This window comes from Diabrotica virgifera, chromosome 8 (assembly GCF_917563875.1).
Source record: "Diabrotica virgifera virgifera chromosome 8, PGI_DIABVI_V3a".
NCBI classification, from domain to species: domain Eukaryota; kingdom Metazoa; phylum Arthropoda; class Insecta; order Coleoptera; family Chrysomelidae; genus Diabrotica; species Diabrotica virgifera.
Window position 1 is genome coordinate 203,190,200 of NC_065450.1, and position 27,566 is coordinate 203,217,765.

The 27,566-nt window shown below is 32.1% G+C and overlaps 1 protein-coding gene across 3 annotated transcripts in view; it reads right to left on the reverse strand.

The window, feature by feature from the left end:
* Positions 1-14,997, reverse strand: part of LOC114325646 (arylalkylamine N-acetyltransferase 1) — a 40,744-nt gene extending 25,747 nt beyond the window's left edge. The window contains exon 1 of one of the 3 annotated variants that reach the window (XM_028273759.2): positions 14,724-14,997. The gene's annotated coding sequence lies outside the window, so the exon portion shown is untranslated. Of the gene's footprint in view, positions 1-3,898; positions 4,040-5,049; positions 5,213-14,723 lie in introns of those variants that run through there. The other 2 variants (XM_028273760.2, XM_050659631.1) reach the window with 2 other exon arrangements.
* Between the last annotated feature and the right edge of the window lie 12,569 nt (positions 14,998-27,566).

Sequence of the window (27,566 nt, forward strand, 5' to 3'; positions counted from 1 at the left end):
CCTTTTTCTTGTTTCCCAGGGTGGACGCTACTGCTGTCAGTACTGCTGTTTTGATATCAGTCCATTTGCCCTCTATGGAGTGCAGTTCTAGCGTCCTTAACTCATTTGCGACTTCTTGTTCGAACTTCTCTTTACATTCCTGAATCTTCAGTTTTTCCAGGTCCAGTTTGTTTGTTCTTTGTTGTCTTTCGTTTCTTTTCCTGTTAATTCTGTATCTAAATTTGGTTTGTACTAAAAGATGGTCTGATCCACAGCATGCTCCTCATCGTGTTCTCACATCGGAGATACTAATGGCTGCCCTTTTGTCTATCAGCACATGGTCAATTTGATTGGTTGTCTTGTCCTTCTTTTCGGAGGTAAGGCCGATTTTAGTGCTTTATTGCTTCGTCTATACATACTTTTAACAAAATTCTCGTATTCCATATAAATATATAAAAAAAAACAAAATAGCAGACTGGACTAAAACCACATCTACATTATATTATTGAAGCATAATATGTGTAAGTCCACTAGGTATGTAGTAACTATTAAGTAATATGTACATCATATCTCACCTGAAGTGTTTTATACTGATGTTTTAACGGTGAAATTTTAAAATGGTGTTGACGTTGCTATTTTCAATATTAAATCCATTAATTATTTACGAAGTTGATTATTGTGTCGACATAAATTATTACCAAGTCTGATTTTGACAAATGAGAGAATTTATTGTATAGTTTATATTTATTTATGCATTATATTATATTCATGCTTTATGTTATATGGATTTTCAAGGATATTTTTTATTGTACGAGATAATTGAAGATTTACTGATTGAATTGATTGAAAGTGTATGTGAAATGAATAAACTCATGATTACATCGATTTTATATTATGTTCTTCAATATAGGATTGATCCGCACTATACTAAATTTAAAATCAAGATACAGTAGAAATAAACAAACCAAGACACGTTAAATGCCACTATGAGCACTCCTGAATCATAATTTACAATGTATGTACATTGTAAATCCCAAATCATGATTTCCAAAGTTTATACATTATAAATTATGATTCGGGAGTGCTCCTAGTTAAGTAGCATTTACCGTGTCTTGGTTTGTTTATTTCTACTGCATCTTGAATGTAAATTTAGTATAGTAACCGATCGCCACAAAAATAAAGAAAAAAGTCTGAAAGTAAGAATGAAAATATACGGCATACAGTACTTATTACACTTGTCTCATTTTTTTTATTCACTTGCTCTTCTGATATCTAATGGTAAAAACGTAATATCTGTAATCAAAATAGGGAGACTAAGGTAGGCAGAGATCTAGCAGAATTACAGCAGAACAATCCTCCTTGACGAATGCGTTTGTAATAGCCAGTGGGAAGTAGACGAAGAGGTGGGCCAAAATTTAGATGAAATGATGGTTTAGATTAGTTAGATAATGATTCAGAAAAATAGGTAACTATAGAAAACTGGCAATGATTAGCAATGGGTAGCACTGACTGGCGAAATAGACTACTATAGGGGTGTAGCACCAATGATAATGATCACAAAAACTATTTGAAACATATGTTAAAACAACAAGATGGAAATCAAAATAGATGGACAAGTTATCTAGAGACATAGACGAGGAAATAAGACGAGAGCATCATTAAGCGTTATGCTCTTCAATTTAATAATCAAAAGTTGATTATATTAAAGGAGCTGACTATATTTGATAGTATCGAGATGTGGGCCATAGAACAAGCTATAAATAGTTGTAGAATAGACTCGAGATATAGACAACTAATACACAATATACAGTATGTCCCTGTAAGTTGTATCCATATGTAAAACTTTTTTATTATTAATCTTACGAAAAAAAGTTATTCTTTATAAAAAGTTCTGCATGCTCCAAAACCCAAAATTCAACCATAGATATCAAATTTTATGAATTTTATACGAAGTATGTCAAAAAGTTTTAATTTCACTCAAGAGTAAAGTAGCTTTATTTTTCACAATATTGAAAATTGCTATTATGAAAAGTTGTTTGGAATTAAAAACTATATTCTAATATGCAATTACATCCTTCTAATTGAAAAAATTTTTTTGAAGTTATACTTTTTTAGGCGCGGTTGAGAGTAAAATTTCATAATACTGCACGCATGCGCACACAGACAGTATGGCGTTTAGTTGCTAAATCTTTCAAGTTATTTACAGTCCGTCTAATTTACTTACCGTTGCACGTCATTATCTAAAACCCTGAACATGAACCCTAACCAAGGTCAATATGAATAAACTAGCCACAACAGAAAGGGCAATGGAACGAGGTACGCTAGGTATACGACTATCAGATAAAAAGAGGAACGAGGGGGCAAGATCAAAGACAAAAATCGAGGATATCACAACAAAAATTGACAAACTCAAATGGAGCTTCGCAGGCCACACCGCTAGACCAAAAATGGACGATCGAAGGCTAAGAAGACGAAGAAGATAATCAAGGACATAAGAAAAAAAATAATAAGGGAAAGTCGCCTATGGTGGCATAGTGCCTATGATGGCATAATGAGTGTATTTTGGAACGCAGTCCACTTATTCTGAAAACTGATGTATTATTATACAATGGTATTAGTTTATGCTAGATAGTCGGTTTGTAGTTTCATATAAAGTTTATGGTGCTGTGATGCTTTTTGTGAGAGTAGGAAAATTATACATTTTTCGGAAAGTCCCGTAGTAATATTACACAAAATTAAAATTTAGAATTCAGCACAGTAAATAGAAGCAAAGCTTAAATAACGGCTTGAATATATTTGTTAGACATATTTAGTTTGTTGTGTGCGTTATTTTGAAGTTATCTTTTGATTGAAGCTTTTTTGTCTTCTTTTAATAAAATCCCGATTTTTGCCTATGATGACACACTTCAGAGTATCCAATGATGAGATAGGTATGCCACCATAGAAAGTCCAGAAGAAAAGAGTTAATAAGCATCCATTATTCACTCCAAAAATACTAATGATGAAATATCTTCGAAATCTGAAATTAAAATGCTAAAAGCTAATGTTCGTGGACCTTCATTTGTACAAAAAATAAGGACCAGTATTGTAAAATTGTAAACCTCTTGTAAACCAGAAAATGAAAAAAGCGAAAACGTGGGAAGAACGGTATGCTCAATTCTACTCCAGACCTGATTTGAGCTCAGACAGAAGTAAGAAGAAAAAGCTATTTAATAAAGAAAAAAACTGCCAAGAAGGGTCCCGAAGAAAGTTTTCGTGGAAAAAATAGCAGTTAAGAAGAAGAAGAACAAGCGGAATTCTGGAATGATCTTAAAAACGACAACCCTGATGTCGATTGTTTGTATTGTAATGAACTGTACTCCCTATCTAAATCAAAAGAAATATGGATTCGGTGTCAGACATGCCATTCATGGTGGCATGCATAATGTGTGGATGTGAAAAAAAGTAAAACAGTTTATATTATGGGAATTGTGTTTATAAATAATATTATTTGCTTAATAACCTTTTAGTTAAGTTAGTTGAGTATTACGAATTTATTTTTAAATTTTTGTTGTTATTTTTCGTATTAAAACATAAAAAATTAAAAGCGTGCAAAAAACGTTAAAAATCAATATTATATTGTACAAAACTTAGAATGTAACTAAGTTCGAATCACTTGGCACCACAAAAATGCTTAGAAAATTTTAAATACACTTAAAAAATTGAGTTAAAATTAGGTACCTATGCCATCATAGGCGACTTTCCCCTTTTCTTTTAACTTTTCTTTACTTTTAACAAAATTCTCATATTCCATATAAAAAAACAATAAAATAGCAGACTGGACTAAAACCACATCTACATTAGGTATATTATTGAAGCAAATGTGTAAAGTCCAATAGGTATGTAGTAACTATTAAGTAATATGTACATCAGATCTCACCTGAAGTGCTTGTATACTGATATTTTAACGGTGAAATTTGTTTCTTGACATAAAAATGGTGTTGACGTAGGTATTTTCAATATTAAATCCATTAATTATTTACGAAGTTGATTATTGTGTCGGCATAAATTATTACCAAGTCTGATTTTGACAAATGAGAGAATTTATTGTATAGTTTGTATTTATTTATGCATTATATTCATGCTTGATGTTTGTTAATGGATTTTAAAGGATATTTTTTATTCTACGAAATAATTGAAGATTGACTTAGTTTTTATGTGAAATGAATAAACTCATGATTACATCGATTTTATAATATGTTCTTCAATAAGGCTTTTCATCGATTGTCATTTGTTTCGAGCTTCTGTCATTATGCTGTATACAGTTGAGTCCCCGAGTCTTTACCCGTGCGTAATCATTTAAAGCATACGAAATAAGTCGGAAATTTACTAAACGCAACAGTAAGTGACACAAAGTGGGTATTATTCCGATCACGGGTTATAGTGTAAAATTTGACGTTATCAAATAAATAGAATGTCAAATTTAGGTTTTGGAGCTTTAAAATTTTGGTGCATAGCTAATTACAGCTACATTTGAAGTAGCTTAATAAATTCTTTTATTATCATTTATTAATAAATAAATAAACAATTTATAAAAAAATTCGATAACATAATATTTTCTTTTTGTTTTCTTATTCACTTTGGCGGAACATTAAACACAAGCATTCCTTAAATGTGTCAACAATAATGTTATTTTTACGTTGTCAAAATGTATCGTAAAATAACATAAACTTATCATGAAATTTCTAACTCCAATATAAAATTAGTTGTGAAAACAACTGTTTGTATACTATAAAAACTTCAAAATGCAAAAATTCGACAAAATAACAGCAAAAAATTCAACAAACTGACAGCCACAAAAGTAAACAAACCAAAACGTCAGAAATTGTACTTAAAATATCGTCCCTTAGCTAACAACATCGCATAAGTCATTTTTACTAACTTTACAGGAAACGAAAAAAACTACTTTTTGAAACACCGTCTAAGTTAAAAAAAATACCGTTAGTAAACACCGCTTAAGTTATTTTATTATCATTTCTTTCTATATTAATACGCGTAAATGAATAAACATTACTTTATTATATAGCTTACCTCTTAATCTTCTATAAAAACTTCTTGGATACTAGAGTTTCAGCAGTAAAACTCACGTACAAACATAATAATCACAGAGCGACTTGTGCGGTGTTGACCATGATACAGGTGTTGACGACTTGCGCGGTGTCACTACTTTTTGAATTACGGCATCTGATTGACTGAAATCTAAATCATGTGACAAATGGTTAGATGCGCAATGAGCAGATCTATCCAATGGTATTGAAATCTTAAAACCGTTAATTTTCCACTTGAGCGGTGTTGTAAGCTAAGGGACGATATGTAAAAACATCCCCAATCGTCTTTCTTTGTACATATCTCTTTTCAATGCACTGAGTCTAGATCATTCATAAAAATACCATGTGTTTTTACTTAATAACAGGCCGCAGCTGGTTATTAGTTTCATGCGTGGAAGAGAATGATGCTTAGTGTGACCAACTAGCCCGAAAAATCCGGGACACGCCCCGAATTATACGAAGTCGTGTCCCGGCGTCCCGGACAAGGCTTCCGGGCCATCCGAATTTTCAACGTTGTGGTAAAATTCTATTTTGAAATTTTAAATACGTTATTTTGCTAAGAATTCACATCAAATTGAATTGGTGGGACGAAAAAAGTCGACATTTTCTAAAGTGTAACATTCACATCCAAAATGCATACATTTTATATGGTACCTAGTATTATACTGTTTCATCGCAAGACAAATATGATTTTAAGAAACAAGCTACAATTAATAGTAAGAAGTAGGTAATCAACATAAAATGTTGGCAATTATATTTTTGATGGGATTAAGCCACCATTGGTTGTAATGATAATTACATTTTTATATTAACCTAAACCATGGGTTATATTTACATGGAAATCCAACATTAGTTGATTTTCTAAGTTTTCCATTTTTGAGAACGATTTCCTGATTGGAAGTCGTAACATCAACAACTAACAAAACTTTAATTATCATTACAACCAATTGTGGCTAAACACCATCAAACATATCATTGTCAATATAAAAATGTTAAATAATAAGTAAAATGATAATATTAAAGTTCTATAAAAAATAGCCCGATTTTCATTGAAAAGTCCCGGATTTCAGGTAGTTTTTCAGCCTTGTCCAGAATTCGACTGAATTAGAGTTGGTCACACTAATGATGCTAGATAAAAAGTGTATGTTTTATCTCGCCAGGTATTAATGACGCACGGGTAAAGACTCGCGGACTCAACTGTAATCTGTGTATAATATTAATATACACGTATTGCGACTGTGAATGAAAAGCCCTATAAGTATAGGATTGATCCACACTAGTAACCGATCACCACAAAAATAAAGAAAAAAGTCTAAAAGTAAGAATGAAAATATACGGCATACAGTACTGATTATACTTGTCTCATTCTTTTTTCTATTCACTTGCTCTTCTGATATCTGGTGGTAACGTAATATCTGTAATAAAAATAGGAAGACTAAGGTAGGCAGAGGTCTAGCAGAATCACAGCAGAACAATCCTCCTTGATGAATGCGTATGTAATAGCCAGTGGGAAGTAGACGAAGAGGTGGGCCAAAATTTAGATGGAATGATGGTTTAAATTTAGCGGTTCTCAATATTTTTGAGTCATGTACCACCAAATACTTTTATTATTTTTGGTACCACCTAACTGAAATACCTATCTAGCTAGGTTATCTAATTAACTATAATAGTGGTGCTGATTTTGGCTAGTTTTGCCTTTTGTGTACCACCTCAAATAATGATATGTACCACCAGTGGTACATGTACCACAAAGAGAGAACCGCAATTTAGATAATGATCCAGAAAAATAGATACCTACCTATAGAAAACTGGCAATGATTTTCAATGGGTAGGACTGACTGGCGAAATAGACTACTATAGGGGTGTAGCACCAATGATAATGATCACAAAAACTATTGGAAACCTATTGTGTTAAAACAACAAGATGGAAGTCAGAATAGATCGACAAGTTATCTAGAGATATAGACGAGGAAATAAGATGAGAGTATCATTAAGCCTCATGCTCTTTAATTTAATAATTAAATGTTGATTATATTAATGGGGCTGATTATATTTGATAGTATCGAGATGTGGGCCATAGAACAAGCTATGAATAATATTGTAGAATAGAGGTACTCGCAAGCAGCTCCCAATACGTCGGCCTAAAAGTGAATATGAAAAAAACAAAAACAATGACAAACACAGATGACCCCAGACGTATAACTATAAATGGCAGCGAGATAGAGCAAGTTCGGGAATACGTCTATCTAGGTCAAATTCTGAAACTTTACAAAGAAAACCAAAGTGCGGAAATCATTAGAACAGCAAGACTGGCATGGGCAGGATTTGGTAAACTTAGTTGGATACCTCATTACTTGGGGATCAGAGTGTTCAACCAGTGCATCCTTCAAATCAGGACATATGGTTGCCAAACATGAACCCTAACCAAGGTCAATATGAATAAACTAGCCACAACAGAAAGAGCAATGGAAAGAGCAATGTTATAGGTAGACGACTGTCAGATAAAAAGAGGAACGAGTGGATAAATTCAAAGACAAAAGTCGAGCATATCACAACAAAAATTGCCAAACTCAAATGGAGCTTCGCAAGCCAAACTGCTAGACAAAAAGGCCAACGTTGGAACGAAGCAATACAACATTAGAGACCTTTTTTTTTCCTGGAAGCCGTCTGTTGTAAACCGGTTGTACTGCAGCCACTTGGCTTATTGTACATCTTCCATTCGTTTATGAAACCCATTCCAGAATTCTGGAATCCTGCACCAGCTTGTACAGGTCTAGTGGGTGGGTGCCATATATATTTGGAGTCACTTCGATGTCTCCGAAAAGTGTTTGCCGTCTCCGATCCAATGCCTCACAGTCATGCAAAACATGGTTGACCGTTTCAGGTTCTCTGTTACAGAGTCTGCAGCTCAAGTCTCCATGAAACAGCCCCATTGTATGCAGGTGACCCTTAACTGGCGCATATCCAGTGAGGAAACCAGTTATGACTCTGAGCTGATTCCTGCTTGTTTTCAGCGGTAACTCAGCCCTACTAGCACATGTACGTCTGATATACATCTTTCCATGTGTTTGTCCGGGTACACTCTCCTAGTGTGAGTTGTGTTGGCTTCGGATCCAGGCTATTTTTCGTTCGCGGACGGTGCTTTTTGGCACTCCCACGGCTGGCTCTGGGCCCAGGTATTTTGTAGCTGATGCTCTCTTGGCAAGTGCATCAGCTCTTTCATTGTCGTATATGCCTTAATGACCTGACGACCCCATACCAGTATAACACTGTGCCAGTCTGTCAATTTTTTGTCGACATTCCCACACCAGCCTAGAGTTCGCCTTAGGGCTTATAAGAGCCCCAATGGCTGCTTGGCTATCTGTGCATATGTTAACCTGCTGCAGTTTGAATGCCCTCAGGTTGTTTTCTCTTGCACATAGCAAGATTACAAAAATCTCTGCCTGAAATACGGAGGTATATTCTCCCAGTGGAATATAAATGTTGAAATTTCCACCACTACAGAATATTCCTGCGCCCGAACCGTCTGCAGTTTTAGACCCGTCCGTATACCAGGTGTAACCCTGCAGTCTGGGTCGAGAGTTTCCTCTGTCCCATTCGTCTCGTGGGCAAATGTCCACTTGAAAGGTACTTCAGGCTTGTATCTTGATATCATATGGACAGAAATCATCATCCATTTGTCATCATTAATTTCATTCGTTATTTACTATGTCCTGATTTAACTTTTACGTTGCTCAGGTTTTCTCGCAGTCTATAATATCCCATTCTCGCCTCACCTCTTATTGTTACATGTAAAGGAGGGAGATCCAGTAGTGCCTCCATAGCTGCCGTAGGTGTGCCCCTCATAGCCCCCGTGATCCCGAGACAAGCAAGTCCTTGCACCTTGCTTAATTTGATGATGGCACTTTTTTGCTGCACTTTTTAATTAAAGACTTTTTATTAAAGACCTTACGAAGGTAGACGATTAAGAGGAAGACCACAGATGAGGTCGATGACACAAAAACAATATCCGTAACAAATTGGAAGTATATTGCTAAGGACAGAAATCGATGAAAGAAGTTGGGAGAGGCCTTTGTCCATAAATGGACGATCGAAGGCTAAGAAGAAGAAGAAGAAGAAGATAATCAAAGACGTAAGAAAAAAATGTATAAATATTCAGAATATAAATGGATGGGTACTAACAGATAGATACTTACGGTACTAGAGTACTTCAGCTAATTATCCAAGGGAAAATATACAGCATAAGGGGTTCAGGAAACCCGTTTAAAAAACAAATATCCCTGATTTATGAGCTATTTATGAGCTCTCATATTCCGTAAATTAAAAATTTTGAGCTCGTTCCACTGAGCAGGAATGTAATATTGTAGTGGGGGGATAGGAATATTGAATCGACTTTTGCGGCAGAATTACGAGCTATTCATGATATAGTTGATTTTAATTGAAATGATATAGTTTCGATTTTTGAGCTCATCCCCTTCACCCCCAAACAACCCTTTAATTGATTTAACTTAAGAGAAAAATGCTGAGAAAACTTAAAATATATCGTATTGGGATATACTTCCTATATCCTTCGCAAGAAAACTACCTTATCTTCCCGGCTTAAGAGAGAGTAGAGAGTTGTACTTAAAATACAATAAATTCATTATTAAGCGACTACATATCATTTAATAATTTATGAGCTCCCAAATTACGCGCATTTAGATCAGTAAATTGCAATTTATTTTGTATAGTGCAGTCACTGAAGGTAAAAATCAACGATTACCTTCAATTTCGGTGAACCTTCATCGATTTTCACGAAAATTGGTCAGTGGTTAGAGGATACCTCAAGAAACAAAGGTGACATGGTGCCACCTTGCGCCTTTACCCTGAGGGTGGATACCGCCCCTTCTCGGGGGTGAAAATTATTTTATAAAAATAACTGCACAAATCAATAAAAGGACAAATTATAAGCAACATTTGTTATATAAAGTTATTAAAATAAGTCAATACTTTTTAAGTTATTAAAGATCAAAGATTTTAATTATTCGTGAAAAAAATGCATGTTTTGAAGCGGTTTTTCGTAAATCACTGAAAAACTGTAAGTTTTTACAAAAAAAAGTTAATAGTAGTTTAATTCGTAAAGCTTATATTCTAAGAATAAACTCTTAAATCACGCGCATTTCGACTATTCAGTTACAACCCCTTCGCAAGAAAACCATCCCATATTCCCGGCTTAAGAGAGAGTTGTACTTAAAAAAATTTAAACTGATTATTTGGCGACTACATATCGTTTAATAATTTATGAGCTCGCAAAATATACGCATCTCAATTATTGAATTGCAATTTTCTTTCTATAGTGCAGTCACTGAAGGTAAAAATCAACTATGACCTTCGATTTCGGTAAATCTCCATTCATTTTCACGAAAATTGGTGAACGGATAGAGGATACCTCAAGAAACAAAATTAACAATAACAACTTGCGGTTTTAGCCTGGGGTATATGTCAGCCCTTCTCGGGGTTAAAATTACTTTATTAAAAATAACTCCACAAATCGAGAGAGGCACAAATTTTAAGCAAAATTTGTTATATAATGTTATTAAAATAAATCAATACTTTTTGAGTTATTAAAAATCAAATATTTTAATTTTTGTGAAAGCAAATGCATGCTTTAAAGCGATTTTTCATAAATAACTCAAAAACTGTAAGTTTTTACAAAAAAGTTTTCATCACTAAAATTGAAGCTAATAACAAATATAATAAATTGCTTACTTAAAAAAAAATGTTAATTTAAAGTAAGTTATAGGTAATTAAATGTATATTTTTTCTGCGACTATTCAAATCTAAGGATTCAAGCTTAAATAACGGGAAAGAGATGCATTTTATGTAACACTTACTAAATACTTGTCAAAGTACTTAGAAATACCTATCAAATGAACTCCAGAAAAAGTTGATGGCATCAAAATTTATACTCCAAAAATTTTTGAAAAAAAAATGATTTTTTTTTTTAATAACTCTGTTAATTTTTATGATATCAGGCACATCCAACTATTTGTATTGTAATTTCAAGAACTATGAAACTGTATTACATTATTTAATCTTTCAAATACTTTATTTTTTTAGGATAATAGTAAAGGGCTCCTGTTACATTGTTCTCGTAGTAAAATTTAGGCTTAAACGTTTCTATCTTCGTTATTTTTATTCATACAAAAATCAAAAGACAAGTAAAATCTTTGCTAATAAAAAAAACTCAAATTTCGTTATCTATCATTTTTTACGTGTATCGAATATTGTTGGAGTTATTATCAAAAGCGAATAATTTACGAAAATTTTAAAAATTTTGATTTTTTTTAAATCACATTTAAAATAATAACAACAATACTTTACTTTACTTTAAGTACAACTCTCTCTTAAGCCGGAATATGGGATGGTTTCCTTGCGAAGGGGTTGTAGCTCATTAGTCGAAATGAGCGTGATTTAAGAGTTTATTCTTAGAATATAAGCTATACGAATTAAACTACTATTAACTTTTTTGTAAAAACTTACAGTTTTTCAGTGATTTACGAAAAACCGCTTCAAAACATGCATTTTTTTCACGAATAATTAAAATCTTTGATCTTTAATAACTCTAAAAGTATTGACTTATTTTAATAACTTTATATAACAAATGTTGCTTATAATTTGTCCTTTTAATGATTTGTGCAGTTATTTTTATAAAATAATTTTCACCCCCGAGAAGGGGCGGTATCCACCCTCAGGGTAAAGGCGCAAGGTGGCACCATGTCACCTTTCTTTCTTGAGGCATCCTCTAACCACTGACCAATTTTTGTGAAAGTTCACCGAAATTGAAGGTAATCATTGATTTTTACCTTCAGTGACTGCACTATACAAAATAAATTGCAATTTACTGATCTAAATGCGCGTAATTTGGGAGCTCATAAATTATTAAATGATATGTAGTCGCCAAATAATAAATTTAATGCATTTTAAGTACAACTCTCTCTTAAGCCGGGAAGATGGGGTAGTTTTCTTGCGAAGGGGTTGTAGCTCAATAATCGAAATGCACGTGATTTAATAGTTTATTCTTAGAATATATAAGTTATAGGAATTATATCCGCAATACGATATATTTTAAGTTTTCTCATCATTTTTCTCTTAAGTTAAATCAATTAAAGGGTTGTTTGGGGGTGAACGGGATGAGCTCAAAAATCGAAACTATATCATTTCAAGAGCTCATAAATAGCTCGTAATTCTGCCGCAAAAATCGATTCAATATTCCTATTTTTAAGTAGTGGGGGGGGCTGACCCAGCGGGGGGGGGGGGTAAACTGGACATTCAGTAAGTAAAGTCAGAATAGCCATGTTAATGGCCAACGTTCGGAACGGACAAGGCCTATGAAGAAGCAGTGCCGGATTTGGGGTACTTGTGGCCCTAGGCCAAATTACCCCGAGCGGACCCCGAGAACTTCACGATTATGTAATTAAAGCATAAAGCACGTTCCATATTAATATATAACGTTTATTTTAATTTTACTTTTTAATTTAAAACTGGTACAACATACAAGGCATAAAATAAATGAATAAGAATGCCACTAACGTTCTATTTGAATACGGTACATAAATAGGTTGAAATGTATTCACTAATTAAATAATCTTGGTTTGCAAATTTGGCTAACTAAAACCCCAAATCGGCTCTAACAACAATTTCTATATTTATAGAAATTTCTAAAAAGAAAATGTATAGAAAGATTTATATATTTATAGAAGCCTTTGAGATGTGGGTTTTTCAAAGGATGCTGAAGATCTCTTGGACAAAGCATGTGACCAACAGCGAGATCGAGGTGCTGAGAAGAACAGGGACTAAGAGAGAACTCCTAAATATTGTAAAAAAAAAACAGAAAAACGAGTTATCTAGCTAGGACATATTTACAGATGAGAAAGATATAACTTTTTACGACTCATAATGGAAGGGAAAATGGAAGAAAGAATCCAGGAAGAAAAAAATGCTCCTGGCGGAAGAATGTAAGAGACTGGATAGGCATGGACACACATTCGATACTAAGACCGCTCAAGATGGAGGGAGAGCAATTTGCTGTAGTTATAGCCAACCTTCCGTAATGGAGAAGGCACCTTAAGCAGAAGATATAAAATATTATATAATTTAAAATATTAGCACACAGCAGTTATTTGTAAAATTATTAATATTGCTAAAATTATTAAATTATTTTAAATTAGTATTGCAGTTAATTGTTAAAATTAAATATCATTTGTTTCATTCGGAAGGAAAAGTACAGATGACAACAAAAGACTAAAAAAGCCGAGTTGAAAAGACATTATAAGTAAGAGAACAAGCAAAATAATCTGAACTGTACTAGTAATTAGGCAACAGTACTGAAAAATAAAAATATTAAGAATACAACAAATAAACTTCTAGATCGTTCAATTTTCACATTATTCTCTTATACCGAAAAAGGTCAATGTCATGTTCTTAATCTGGATAAAGTTGGATTAGTGATTAACATTAACACTCACTCCACTTCATACTCATAATAAATCTTATAATCTAAACTCTAAACACTCACTTTTCTAGCTTTTGTGGCTGCAAAAGTTTTAACCAAATCGTTAAGTCTAAAGCTCAGCATTTGAAACAAAACTAGCCAAACTACACAATCTAGAATCGAGTTCCGCAAGTAATTTTTGATTCTTTTCAACATGCTGAATGATCTTTCTCCAGATGCATTAGATGTCATCATACATATGTTAACTGTTTTTCATGAATGAGTTTCAGATACTAAGTGTATTCCTCTGAGGCTTGGTAATCTTGTTATCATGAGGTTCTCTATCTTCATATACCTTCAACAAAGCCTTTGAACTGTACGCACTCTTCTCCAAAGTCACCATCTATGTCGATTCGATACTTTTAGCCGAAATAGAAACTTTTCCCCTGATTTCTTCATTGGAAATTGACGATAAGTTGTTTAAAAATCCAAATTCTTCATTAAGATTGAAATAAACTTGGGAACTTTCATTCAATTCTGAATAAAGCCTGTCAATTACAACATTGAATGTATTAATCTTTGAGTCTTCTTTGCCATTAAAGTGGGGTTCAGTGGGTTCATCTTTGTCTTCTCCAGGGAGAGCTTTTCTTTTCGGGCGTCTTTTTATTTCAAGAATATAGGTTTCATTTTAAATTTTTTTAGTCATAGTTTTTCTTTTTTTTTTTTCATAGGAATCAAAGTTGTCACTCAGACTAAATGCGTCCTCCTAAAAAAGTTTTTTTTACAAAACGCTGCGGCTCCCTTTTGCTTGCGGCACTAGGCCGCGGCCTAGTGGTAAATACGGCACTGTGAAGAAGAATAAAGATACTAACAGAAATAAAGAGGAAAATAATCACATAAGTAGATGGAAAAACCTTTTGCAGAAGAACCAATCCAACAATTTACAAGCTGAATTCCTTGTAGAGAGGAAGAAAAAGGGGAAGAATAAGCACTTTTCCAACAGAATAAAAATAAAGAAGTAGGTAGTAGAAAAAAACATATTGATCAAAGTTAATATACACAATCCAAAATACAAACAAAAATGGATACATATAGAATGTGGAAACTATTGAATACTACAAAATAAAGCAATTGAATATTTTCAGAGTTCATTCTAAATTTAACTAGCTTGTTTATCTACTCACCTGTGTAGTTTACTTCACTTTTATGCCAGATTACCTTTCACAATTTGCTATAATTCGCCAACAACTGATTAGAACATTTTCCTCCACGAAAATATTTTTTTAAAAGGGGACCGCGGGACAAAAACACCGTCCCGCCAAGATAGGTGGACTTATCTTATCAACTAGAAGCGTTCTATTGCAACAGTAGCAGTGGCAGAGACCGCGTAATATGATTTTACCAATCGCTTATGCAAATTGAAAAAAACATGTTATGAGGCGACGTAGTTGTAATTATGAATGTTACATAATAATTAGCCAAGTTTATAAGTGTAAAAAATTAATGTTAACTTTTTTAATGATATAGTCGAGGGGCAAAGGGGGTTTCCTGGCCAATTGAGGTCCATGAGATTTTACAACTGATTTTTTAAAAGTATTTTGACCCGCTGAAACAAAATATTCAACATATAATAATAATCCGAATTTTTGGACAGGAATTTGTTATTACCAAATTGCATGGGCGCCCATACCCATGGGCAGGGGGGCCGTGCACTCCCCCCCTAGCTTTTCGGGTGCCATAAACTATATATGGTTATCCAATGTATACAAAATATAATGTGCAACATCTTCACGTCTGGCCCCCCTAAAAATTTTTATATGGGCGCCCGTGCCAAATTGTATTGTTTAAATGCTAATAACTAATATAAGCTAGAACTATAATATAAACTAATAAAGATATATAGTAGAAACAGAAAGAAAAAATGTGCAACAAAGTGGGGTATCAATGTTTGGTATAAATGTTTAAGAAATTCCAGTAACCGCTTTAAAGATAAGCATTTGCCGGTATTTTAACAGCCCAATAATTATTTTAAATCAGCCCACAGTCAGAAAAACATTGTATGTGGTGTACCACAAGGTTCAGTATTGGGTTCTCTACTTTTCCTTATCTTAATTAATGACATCACTGGTTTAAGAATCGATGGAAAAAATTTTCGTGTTGCTGATGATACCTGTATTACTTGGAGCAACTCAAATATTGCAACTCTTCATGCAACTATAACTTCTGATTTGCTTACGATAAAAACCTAGTCTGACTCTAATTTACTCTCTTTTAACGTGGATAAGACAGTAGCAGTATCCTATAAAAGTGCTCTTCAACCCTTATCTCTTAATAACAGCCAGATCAGCACCGTTGATTCTGTAAAATTTCTTGGTATTTTTTTAGATAGCAACCTAAAAATTTTAGTCGGTCTAGCGCACATATGTGTTAAGTGACTTTTTTGGCAAAATGATTTAAATGCATTTCGAAATGAATATTAGCAAGGAGTTTCGTATGCACACTCGAGCTAACTGATAATTATAATTTTAAATTAGCTAACGCATCTAACGAAAGTGGTAAGTACTAATGAAATTTATAATATATTTTGCAAAAAAAAAACTATACAACCATCTTTCTCTGCAACTTAAATCTGCAACATTTTTCCCCGAGTTCCGTAAAATGACAAAAGCCTCTCTATCTGAAAGACCGTATGATTCAGGAGAAGAATTTCTTCTATATCTTTATTCTTTAACAATATCTCTGTTTCTTATATCTTTAACAATATTCTTTAACAATATTGTTGCTAAACAGATAAATTTTCATTAAATACCGGATGTACCATCAATCAAACTGTGTTTTGTTCTCAAAGTTAGCATCACCCTGTGGAATATTCTAGCATTTATAAAATACTGAGATTAAAACCCAACTAAAGACAATATTCTGTTTTTTTTTATTATTTCTCTTATGTTGGACCGTAAAAAAGTTAGGTATCATACTTTAACAACTAGCCATGTTTTTATCAATACATGGTGTTTTTTAATAAGTATGGCAAAGGGGTAATTCTGCATGAAAAAATAATGACAGTTTGCTTTATAACCGTATCTGCGCAAATGGTTCGAATTTACTCCTTTCATTTGCACAATACTATACCTAGTTACCTATAGTTTTTTAAGCGGAATATTAAAGCTTTACAAATGCATATTACAACAGTCCAAAACTCCATTTTTGCACTATTTTCCAATTATTGCTATTTTTTAAACAATAAACATTAAATTTTCAATTTATAGCTAGTCAAATATTCTGTAAAATTGAAAAACGCAACTTTTTTCTTGTATAATTTTTTGTAGGAGCAGTAGGTACCTATCTCACGAGTTATACCTAGGCTAAAATTAGGGGGCAAAAAGAAAAAGTTTCGATTTTTTTGAGGTTGTGTTAAATAAAAGATTAAGCACAATTCTTGCGATTGGAGTATGTGGTAATTCTTAATACAAGGTAGGTACATCCTGAAGTGATTCCTAAGGAAAATAGCAAAAAGCACACACATTATTATATTAGTCCAGGAGCTAAAGCTTTTGACCTCGCAATTTTTACAGAATGGATCGATTTGCTTGAAAATTTGAGAATATGTAGTGAATAGTCCAAGGATCAAAACAGGGGCGTCATTTGGGCGTCCAGGGGGGGCATTTGCCCCCCCCTGGCCCAAAAAAATGACTGAAATTTACAAAAAATACATCAATATTCATCATAACATCATATATAACGTATAATATATATAGTGCTTGCCCCCCCCAAACAAAATTTCAAATGACGCTCCTGGATCAAAATCTATATCATGCCTAGTGTGACCAACTCCAATTCAGTCGAATTCGGGACAAGGCTGAAAAAAATACCTAAAATCCGGGAATTTTCGTTGAAAATCGGGCTATTTTTTTAATATAGAATTTAAAATAATCATTTTATTCATTATTTAACATTTTTATGTTAACAAAATTTTTTTTGATGGGATGGATTGTAAAGATAATTACATTTTTGTTAGTTTTTGACGTGTTGACTTCCAATCCGGAAATCGTTCTCAAAAAAGGAAAAATTAGAAAATCAACTGATGTTAGATTTCCATGTAAATAGAACCTTAGGTTAATATAAAAATATATTTATCATTGTTATCATTATTTAATATCCATGCTTTTGAATTGTCTTTTCAGAAGACGATAATTAAAATACTGAAACGGGAAAAAGTCCAGAGTTTGTGTTTTCGTAGAACTATAATACCACGATATAAAATGCATGCATTTTGGATGTGCTATTACACTCTAGAAATTGTCGACTTTTTTTCGTCCCACCAATCCAATTTGATGTGAATTCATAGAAACATAACGTACTCAAAATTTCAAAATAGAATTTTACAAAAGTGTTGAAAAACCGGATGGCCCGGAAGCCTTGTCCGGGACACCGGGACACGACTTTGTAATTCGGGCCATGTCCAGGATTTTTCGGGCTAGTTGGTCACACTAATCATGCCGAAAGGCGCTTTTACCATGGGGGTGGTTGCCACCCCATCTCGAGGGTGGAATTTTTTTATTATATTTTGACCGCAAAAGTTGATAAAAATATTCTTTTGGTAAAATTAATAGTTTTCGATTTATTCGCTATCGAAAGTGTTAGTTTTATATCACAAAAATCAATGTTTTTCGATAATACTTATTTACGATTCACTCAATTATTGCCGTAGAAAACATTTTTTCAAACCAAGTTCTTGGGAATTAAATAACCTACAATTTCACATTTAAACATTTTTTCATATCTCTGAAGCTAATCTTTCTGTTCTGAAGAAAATGGCATTTTTTACCAAACTACAAAAATTCGTTATTCCCTTTTAACTCCAGTTTTTTTTTTTATACTAATCATTCTAAGCCAGTCAAACTTCTAGAATCTATTATTAATACACAAATAAAGAAGAATGAATAAGGCCAATGACTAAAAACATCGCTAACTTACATTATTATACTTCCAATTGGACTTCTTTTTTGTTTCAAAAAATATATTGATTTTTTAACCGTAACTTTTTTATTTGTTATCTTAGAAAGTTTGGTAAAAAAGAATTTTTTAGGTTTTTACAAGGTCTATAAGTTTATTAATATTAAATATTTTTAAAGTCCTCAGTCGCAAAATGGGGTAACTTTGAAAGGGTTGGTAAAGGTGGTTTTTTAATGTTATTACTTTTTTGTTTTGTTTTGTTTTGAATGTTTATTTAATTGTCAATAGCTCACCGAATTTTTGCCGTCGAAAAAATTTTTGCAAACCAGGTTCTTGGGAATTAAATAGGCTATGGGCCATTCCACGAACATACGCCTGTTTTGGATTACTTCGACAACGAATATTTTACTGTGCAAAATAAGAAGAACGAAAGTAAATTGCAAATTACATTGTTGTTAATTGGAATAATTATTAGCGCCATTTACTTTCGTACTTCTTATATTGCACAGTAAAATATTCGTTGTCGAAGTAATCCGAAACAGGCGTATGTTCGTGGAATGGCCCATACAATTTCATATTTAAAGATTTTTTTGTATCTCTGATGCTAATCTTTCTGTTCTGAAAAAAATGCCATTTTTTTCCAAACTACAAAAATTTGTTATTTGCTTTTAACTCCGTTTTTTTTTAACTAATCATTCTAAGCCGGTCAAACTTCTAGAACCTATTAATAATACATAAATAAAGAATACCAAATAATGTCAACAACTAATTTAAAACCTTTAACTACCCGCGCATCAAGTTATAACATAACTACACGCGTGGCGTACTTTATACGCCACAAGAAAATACACTTAAAAACAGCGGATTTGTTTATTTTTTTTTTTTTTTTGAAAAAATACACTTAGTTGTTTGTTATAAACCTTATTCGGCATCAGCGAATACTTGGAGTTCCTTCTCAGTAAGCCAATTGGGATTTATAACTGGAATCATGGAATAACTGGATTCCATGATAAATAAAATTACTAATAAAAATTTTTTTGAAATGTGATTTTTTACAGGAGAAAAACTATTGTTTATAAAGAAAAATATATTTTGTGCCATAATGACTAAAAAACAATTGAAATATGTACTTATATTACGACTTATATTAATATAATCGTGGCGTATATTGTCCACCACCGGAAACAACAAATACTAAACTGTAAATTGCGATCTTCCCAGAGCGCCGATTATAACGAAGCTAAAAACAAATTGTAAAGCACATTCCAGTGATAGGTTAGAGAGATATACAAGGTAAAAAATTAAATTTTTAAATACATTTGCAGTAGAATTCTTATATATGGCGTACAAAGTACGCCAGCGCGTGTAGTTAAAGGTTAAACTAGGATGGTGATTAGGAGGTTGCTTCCGATCACTTTTTCGCTGAAAAAAATAGGGACTGATATTTTTTTCATTATAAGTCGCTTAATTTTTGAGCTACAGACTTTTTTTATTTCTAGAGATAGATATTTTTAAATACTTTAAATTAGTTCGAACAAGTTCGAAAAATGCATAGTTTTCCCGTCTTTTGACTTTGAAACTACAATATTTGGCATTTGACGAAGAAGAGCTAACATATAATAAAGTGTGGCTCGATTACTATTGGTCTTAAAGAAAATTTAAAAAACGGTTTTGTTTATTTTTTTAAAAGGTACATTTTTGTTAAGTAAACATGTTTTGATAAAACGAAAACTTTTGGAGTTATTATCAGAAAACTTATTAAAAACATTGATTTTTTCGATATAAAACTAACACTTTCGATAGCGAATAAATCGAAAACTATTAATTTTATCAAAAAAATGTATAGAACGTTTTTTGCTTAGAATTAATGTTTTTACCAACTTTTGCGGTCAAAATATAATAAAAAATTTCCGCGCCTATCGGCATCATATAGACATATCGGCATTTCAAGCAAATCGATCCATTCTGTAAAAATTGCGAGGTTTTGTCCTATTTTAACCTTCATTACTTGTACTCCAGTCAATGGGAGCAAGAATAGGATATTACCTCCAAATTCTATCCTACTGCATGGATTTTAATGAAATTTTGGGCCTAGCCTCTACTTATCTCCTAATTCAAAGTCTACCCTATGCCGATGTGTGCTTTTATCTTGGGGGTGGTTCCCACCCCTTCTTAGGGGTGGACAAATTTTTGGGTAAAATTATCACGGAATTCGCTAGAGAACCTTATTCTAAGCAAAAACTGTTCCATAATTTGTTTTTGAAAACTCAATACTTTTTGAGATATTCGTGGTTGAAAATTGGTCATTTTCATTGACACAAAATACCTTTTCCACCTACCTCTACCGAAAGTATACTTTTCCGGACCTGATTGTAGGGAGCAAAGTCGTACTTTTCCTCCCTAGGGAGGAAAGTATTTTTCCTCCCTAGGGAGGAAAAGTAAAAGTGACGTCATGGTATTTCATTCATGAAATATAACTTATTGGCGCCCTGTACAATATCTATTTTCTATTACGTAAGTCGTAAGTATCTATACATTTTAACGTTTATTTAAAAACACCCTGTATTTTGCAGAATGGTAAAAAACAGTAAATTGTTATTCTGATTTAACAATGTTTCCGTTAATAATTTGACTTATATTTGACAGTTGACAGTTATATTGTACCTACTTGTTAGTTTAAGTTCTAATAAATTTTGTTGGTTAGTTACATAAATAAATTAAGTAAAAATGAAAAAATTACTTGTTATTTGAGGAAGGTGGAAAAACCATATGTATAACATGGGAGTAAAGTGCCTTTTCCTCCCTTGAACGATTACTGCCTTCCGCTACACGTCGGGCAGTAAACTTCATTCTCGGGAGGAAAAGTAGCACTTTCCTCCCTTGTTATACAAATAGTTATTTCGAACTGTTTTTTGCGAATACCTTAAAAACCATGCATCTAACCAAAAAAACTATATTTAACATTTTTGTAGGTTATAAAAAAACAAAGAGGCACTTGCCTTCATAAATCTTCTAGTTATGATACAAAAAGAGATATGGTAGGTGAAAATAGTTTGTTTTTGGTACATTCTCAAATTGGTGTATTCAACTTGAAATAACAGAGAAACGGTCAACTTTAGGTGTATAATGCTACTAATACGTTTTGTAGTGCTTGAAAAAACCTTTAAAATAAGCTATATTAGAGGTTCAATACATTAAAACTAAGTGAGATATGCTGCAAACAAAATTGATAACTAATGTATTTTAAGAAAAAATGAGAAGTAATTTTAACCCCCATCCACCAAAATGTAAATGCATCGTTTTTCTTCTACAATACCTTTTATTATAGTGTTCTTTATATGTTCAAAAAGTTGGAAGGGTTTAAAATAAATGGTTTTTGAAAAAAAAAAAGATCAAATTATAGAGCGCATTTTTAAATTTTTCTAAAAATCTTCCTTTTTCTCCATGTAACTTGAAAATAATAAGAAATACAGTAATGTAAAATAAAAAGAAAATTTATATCTGAAGAAGCCCTACATTTTTGTGTAATATCTTTTTTTCGTATCTCTTATCTTTTTCGAGTTACATGGAGGAAAAGGAAGATTTTTAAGATTATTTCATTCATAGGAGATTCTGACCAATAGAAAGCTACAGAAATAAAAATTAAACTGATAATTTTTGATAATATCCCGTCGTCAAGTGTATTACGTCAGATGCCTTTCGGTGCCACGAAAAAATACATTCAGTGACATTAATGACAATTATTGTTTTAAAAATTATAAAAGTGATGACTTTCAACCGTCAAATATTTATAACAACTGTGTGTTTAATTGTACTAATTTGTACTTACATAAATAAATTACAATAAAATTTTGGTTTTGAACAGTTTTATTCATGAAATAATCACAACAAATTGCACTCGATCTCTAAAATTATTATCGAATTTTTGCCCTCGTGACACTTTGACATAATTTTACTCCCCTTCGGGTCGTGAAATTAAAACTGTCAAAGTGTCACTCGGGAAAAATCCGATAATTTTAGAGCTCTTGTGCAATTACTACTGATAATTTAAAAATGCGCTCTATAATTTAATCTTATTTTTTTTTAAAAACCGTTCATTTTAATCTAGTCCAACTTTTTGAATATAGAAATAACATTATAGTAAAAAGTATTGTAGAAGCAAAACGATGTATTTAAGTTCTGATGGATGAGGGGTTAGATATACTTCTCATTTCTTCTTAAAATACATTGGTCATCAACTTTTTTGCAGAATATTTCGCTTAGTTTGAATGTGATCGACATTTAGTATTTCTCATTTTAAAGGTCTTTTCAAGTCCTACAAAAGTTATTAGTATCATTATACACTTAAAATCGACAGTTTCTCTGTTATTTCAAGTTGAATAAACCGATTTGAGCATGTAGCAAAAAAACAAACTCTTCTTACCTACCATACATACCCCTCTTTGTATTTTAACTAGAAGATTTATGAAGGAACAAATCTCTTTGTTTTTTTTTATAACCTACAGAAATATTTTATATAGTTTTTTTGTTGGATACATAGTATTTAAGGTATTCGCAAAAATCCGTCCGAAAGGGTGTAATTTTTCAATGAAAATGGCCAATTTTCAACCACGAATAACTCAAAAAGTATTGAGTTTTCAAAAAATAATTATAGAACAGTTTTTGCTTAAAATTAGCTTCTCTAGCCTCTTCCGTGGCTATTTTAACCAAAACAATTTCACCCCCGAGAAGGGGTGGGAACCACCCCCAAGATAAAAGCGCACATCGGCATAGCGTAGACTTTGTTTCTTGAGCTATTCCCTACTTACTGTGAAAATATCAAGTAAATCGATGTAGTAGGATGGAATTCGGAGCCAAATACCCTCATTGACTGCCCTAATAGGAAACACAGATAGAAGATAGCAAAAAATAGACTCCTATGGAAAATGTTCGTTATGGTCTGCTTTTCGACAGATTCCGCCTAGACTATGAGCTTTTTTATCTGTATAGCGACGCGATCAAGTTTATTTAGATATTGTATTACTTATATGTACTTAGAGCACTTACAAATAGTTGGTATCCTTAGAAAAACAATATTTAAGATAAAAATTATGGTTTCAAAATTTTTTAATTTAAAAAATAAACATTTGAATATATTTATCTTATTGCGGATCTAGGCAAAAATATTCCAAGAAACTGGTATAAACTTCAAAATAAAATATTCCACGGAGTTGAAAGTACCTACATTTGAAATAAATAAAAAAGCTTTCTGGTAATCGATAAAGTCATGCTCCCCTTAACAGAAGGCCACAACATTGAAATTTGGAAACATTGTCAAGAAGGCCCATAAAAATATCTGTTTTGTTTATGTAGGTATACATTCTTCTGACCAAAACATTTAATTTTATAGGTTTATTTTACTATTTTTACTTACTTTTAGTCTATCATAACCATCTACATTCACTGGTTTGATGATTAAGGTAAATATAATATAGTATACCATTATTAATAAGATAGTAAAGTGTCTTTAATAGGGGTACCGGGTACCGGGTCAGGAAGCGGTGCATGGAAATACCTACGGAATACCTGGAAGCGGCCCGTAGGGGCCCGCTTTAATCCGCTTTTTGCTTCTTTTGTTTCTAATTTGTTTGGGACATTTTGAACTACACAAGTACACACTACGAAATGTAACTGCTTAATACATTTTAATTTTTGTGTAGGTATTTATAAATAAAAACAAAAACTACCTATTCATCGAAAAATTTGAAAACCAAGTTTATTAAGTAACACAGAGAATGTTGTTTACTGTAACGTTCATTCATTTTACCTGCTAAACAAAGCCCTTGTCTCAACACTTTAACCTGTTTAACTGTTTAAAGAGTAACCGCCGTTGCCTGACGAAACACGTGCTAACACAAACACTTTTGTACTATTTTTTATATTAGTACGAAGTTGTAAAACTGCAAATTCGGAAACAGATAGATATATTCAATGCAAGCTTTATACCGTTTTATACCGCCATAAAAATAATTCCAAGACGCTCAATGCTCCATTTGTTTAGATTTATAGCACCCTCATCATAACACTGCATAAATATAGACACTTATTTTTATAGTGATATTAAGTGGTAAGGATAATAAGGATAAAATATAGGCCCTAATTTATTTTTAAGAAAATCTCGTCGTTTGATATCAACCTCACCGATCCAAGTTTTATTTTTGATATTTGTTTATTTAAGGGTTTTATCTCCCTAGAGATTAATATGTAATTATTTAACTTATTAATAAATGTATCATACTATGCAATTTGAAAATCTATTTTTTTTATATATAAATTTCATTCCAATGTTCATTTTTAAAAGCTGTAGTAGTTTTCCGATATTGGTTTTTAATTTATTATGACTGGTGTAGAAAATTTTTGAATTTTATTATTTATAAAAACGACTGGAGTAAAGTGATCAGTCATGTCAGTATGAAAAACGATAGAATTAATATTAATTGACTGCTTTAATAGTCCATTCACTCACAGTAAAATATTGCAAAACCTTCAAACCAAAGAAATTTAAAGAACGGCTTGGATAGACACGAAATTTGGCATACACATAGCTAATAATGTCAAAGAAAAAACGAGAAAAAAAATATACGTTCAAATTAAGTCCTGAATTGGATGAACTAATTCTAATCAACATTTTTTCTATATTATTTTTTCACTAAGTCAATACTTTTAACTCAAGAAGTATTTTATTAAAAAAATACTATTAGCAAAATTATAGCTGATAAAAAAGTGAAAAAAGTGGAGTATATATAAAGTCTGTAGATCAGTATACAGCAGCAGAGTTACAGCTAATAAAAAGTAACTTCTACCAAATAACCAAAAAATTAAGCAATTTTCGCGGGAAGATTGATTTCAAATTTTTTTAAATTATTTAAAAAAATGAAATTAATGGTTACCGCTTCACAAATTACTTTACTTATGTATTTTTTATAAGATCTGTAAGATCCATTGGTTCATAGTGCTTATTTTTGAAAGGGATGTAGTTAAATGGGCTAAACGAGTCACTAATCACGAGTGTATACAAATTTTGAAAAGCCATACCTTAACCAATTTTTGTCTTCAGGAAAACAAAAAGTCCAAAATATTTACAATAGCATATTTTTTTACTATGTACTTGAGATTTTTGGTATCACCAATAATTTTTAAGTTATTTAAAAAAATTTTTTTTCATAATTAAAAACGAATTTTTACTCAACCAATTTTTTTCAAAAATGAGAACTTTGAACCGATAAAAATTAACAGATCATATAAACAATACATAGGTAAGTCAAGTAACTTGTGAAGCGGTAACGATTAGTTTCATTTGAGATGCTAATTAGGTGGTGATTTTTACGATTTTTTTTACCACGAAAAATGACCAACTTTGTTTTGAGCGTACCTTGTTTACTTTTGATGCTAGAAACTTTTAAAGAAAAACAGAAATTCAGCTTTTTTAAACACTTTAAAAAAGGGGTGATGAGTTCAAATATTCGATTTGGAATTTGACAAATAAGAACCTATTTTTCATTATATACCTACGACTCTGCTCCTACTGGGTATACAGAGAACTTTTTGAGTTATTTCCGAAAAACCCTCTAGAAACGTAGTTTTTTTTTGTTGAAAAATGAACATATTCACTCGCAAATAACTCAAAAAGTATTGACTTAGTGAAAACAATCTATGGAACTAAAGTTGCTTAGAATTAGTTAGTTTATCCAATTCCGGACTTATCTTGAACGTGTATTTTTTCACCCCCGAGTCACCCCGAGGGAAGAAACTCACCCCCTGGACAAAATCACACATCGGCACAATATCATCTTTTTTCTTTGGCATGTTAGCTATGTTTATGCCAAATTTCATGTCAATCCAAACGGTTCTCTAAAATTTGGAGCAACAACCGTGAGTAAAATGAACTATAAATTAGGTTGAGTTTTTATAAAAAATGTATGATACATTATATTATATGATATAATAATGATGATTTATATTCAATGTTTATTAAAAACTTTTGATATACAATGTGTGGTTTTATTGGACAGGCGGGACCGTATCCCAACTGGAACCAGGGCCCTCTGATCTATCAGTACGCCACTGAGTAAAGGACCCCGCAGAAACCTTATGGGAAATGGCTCTCTATCAAATGCTCTGAAACTTTGGGTTCTGGTAGTCCTTGATGTGTAGAACAAAAGGCTCAATGGGCCCCTAGCTCCAAAAATCATGTTTTTAAGATATAAGCCTTTGAAGTTATAGGTACAGTGAGGACGTTTGAGTTGGAATAAATTCATTTTCTCGAGAATTTGCGACTCTGGGGATAAATTACGAATCAGGTCGATTTTTATTTTTAAATTATAATTTTTGGCATATATATCATACTAGTGACGTCATTCATCTGGGCGTGATGACACGTAATCGATGATATTTTTAAATAAGAATAGGGGTCGTGTGATAGCTTATTTGAAAGGTTATTCAATTTATTATTCAATAATATAAACATTAACATAATTATTTATACGGAGTGCCTAAATTTTTTTTAATTAAATTAACTGAGACAAAAAGAAGAATGTCTATATAATTTATTTAATTCGAAATACATTACTGTTGTCCAAAAGCAGGAAAAATGTCTATTTGATAAATAAATATTGCTTTTTCGCTTAAATTAAATGTTCAAACAGCTAAGAGGCAGGTGGGTGGCGGCAGCTTTAATGTTGAATTTAAGCGAAAACAATATTTATTTATCAAATAAACATTTTTTTCCTGTTTTCGGACAACAAGTAAAATTTATTTCGCATTAAATAAATTATATACATTCTTCTTTTTGTCTCAGTTAAAGTTTAATTAAAAAAAATTTTTTGGGCACTCTGTATGAATAATTATGTTAATGTTTATATTATTGAATAGAGAATTGAATAACCTTTCAAATGAGCTATCACATGACCCCTATTATTATTTAAAAAATCATCCATTACATCATCACGCCCAGATGGATGACGTCACTAGTATGATATAAATGCCAAAAAATTATAATTTAAAAATAAAAATCGACCTGATTTATAATTTATCTC